The following is a 2,526-nucleotide window of genomic DNA, read 5'->3' as shown; positions in this document are numbered from 1 at the left end:
ATAACTGAACAACAATAAATCTCCATTTTGCAAATGAGGAAACTGAGACAGGCAGAGGTTGAGGGACTTGCTCAGGGTCGGCTAGTAAGTGTCTCAAACTGCATCAAAACTCAAAGTTTTGTGACTCCAGATCCAGCTTAATCACTCCAGACTCTAATCACTGGGCCACTGAGTTGCCTTCAAGGAATCTCTATAGGCTAGCAACCAAGATAGTAAGAGGACTGGGAACTAAATCACAAATGGATTACTTGAAGAACTAAGAATATTTAGCCTGGAGAAATGAAAAGCTATGAGACTGGGGGCTGACAAAATATCAGACTTCATATATTAAAGGGCTGTCATAGTGATTACAATTGCTTTGTTTACCCCCAAAGGGCAGAAATGGGATCAAAGTGTATAAATCGTAGTCAGGCAGATTAAAGTTTGATGGACAGAAAAAATTCCTGACAATTGTTGCTATAGTTTTTCAGTCATATCCAACTCTTTGCGAATCCGTGGACCTTACTTGTCCATAGAGTTTTCTTGGCAAAGATTCTGGAGTGATTTGCCATTTCCTTCTCCTGACAATTAGTACTATCAAATATGGAATAACTTGTCTTGGGAAGGAATTCATTCTCTTTCATCAGAGGTTTTCACACATAGGATGTCTGACCACCAATTAGGATGTTGTGGGGGGTGGAATTTATGCTCTATTCCTCTTAGATTCTGTCATTCTGGATCATGGTTGATACAGTGCGTGATCTCTGAGCAAGTCATTTTTTTAACTCTACTCTCTCAGTTCCCCTTTTAAATGTCTGCCTCCTATGTTACAGTGTCCTTCGGTGGATCCTTCACCCATAGCACAGCCAATGTATGTGTTCCTCATGGGTCCATCCTGGGCTTTCTTTTTTCTACATTCTTTCTCACTTGCTGATCTTATCAATTTGAAACAATTCAATTTTCATCTCTATTCAGGTGATTCTCAAATCCATAGCCAGTCCTAGTCTCTATTCTGAGCATCAATACCTGCCTAATGTATACTTTGAACTGGATGTCCTGTAAGCATCTAAAACACAACATGTCAAAATCAGAATTCACTATCTTTTCCCCGAAGCTACCCTCTTCCAAACTTTCCTATTTCTGTTAAGAATACCATCATCCTTCTAGTCACTCAGGTTAGCAGCCTTGGTGTCATTACTGACTCCTCCCTCTTACTCACTCACACATGCAATCAATTGCCAGTCTTGTTATTTTATTCCCTCCACAACATCTCTAGCAAGTCCCCTTCTCTCCACTCACACTGCTATCACTCTAATTCTTATTACTTCTTCTCTGGAATATTGTACCAGCCTCCTAATGGACCTCCGTATCTCAGAAATCTCCCCACTCCAATCCATTTGACACACAACTGCCAAATGATTTTCCCAAAGCAGGTCTAATCATGTTACATCCTCTCTGCTGTTCAGTCATTTCAATCATGTCCATTTCTCCATGACCTCCTTTGGAGTTTTCTTGGCAAAGACACTGAAGTGGTTTGCCTTCTCAAGCTCATTTTACAGACGAGGAAACTGAGGCAAAAAGGGTAAAGTGACTTGCCCAGGGTTACACCTCTAGAAAATATCTGAGGCCAGATTTAAACTCGAGTTTTCCTGACTCCAGGCCCAGCACTCTATCTACGGGGCCACATTGGTGCCGCCCTGGCTCCTGTACCCCCAAATTCTATATTGTCTACAGTTATTTTAAATGGAATTTATCTTTCCATCTCTTGCTGCTGGTCTTTGTTGGTAATATACAGGAATGCTGATGGTTTATGTGGGATTATCTTATATCCTATGACTTTGCTAAGTTTTAATTATTTCAACTAGTTTTTTAGTTGATTCTCTGGGATTCTCCAAGTATACCATTACCACCATATCATCTGCAAAGAGTGACAGTTTTGTTTGCTCATTGCCTATTCCAATTCTTTCAATTTCTTTTTCTTCTTTTATTATTATAGCTAGCATTTCTAGTACAATATTGAATAATAGTGGTGATAATTCTGCCCCCCCCCCCCGAATTCTAATTGTTCTCTATTACCTTTAGGAGAAAACATAAACTCTCCAGTTTGGTATTGACAGTTCTTTACAATTTGGCCCTGTTTCATCTCTCCAATTTTTTTACACACCAGTCCCCTTTACACACGCTAGCCATACTGGTCTATTTACTGCTCCTTATATACAAAACTCCCTCTCCCACTTTGCCTTTGCACTGGCTCTCCCCCAGTCTAGAGGACTCTCTGTATTCATCTCCACCTTCTAGAATTCTTGGCTTCTTTTAAGATTTAGTGCAAGAGACACCTTCTTCAGGAGGCTTTTCTTGGTTCCCTCAGCTGCTGGTGTCTCCTTTCCTGTAGCTATTTAGGTAAACATTGTCTCCCCCATTAGAGTGTAAGCTTCTTGATGGGAAGAGCTGTTTCTGTTTTTTCTTTGCATCCCCAGAACTCAGCACAGTGCCTCTCTCTCTCTCTCTCTCTCTCTCTCTCTCTCTCTCTCTCTCTCTCTCTCTCTC

This window comes from Vombatus ursinus, unplaced genomic scaffold (genome assembly GCF_900497805.2).
Source record: "Vombatus ursinus unplaced genomic scaffold, bare-nosed wombat genome assembly UNPS02014863.1, whole genome shotgun sequence".
In the NCBI taxonomy this organism is placed as follows: Eukaryota; Metazoa; Chordata; class Mammalia; order Diprotodontia; family Vombatidae; genus Vombatus; species Vombatus ursinus.
Note: the sequence above shows the minus strand (reverse complement) of the source record.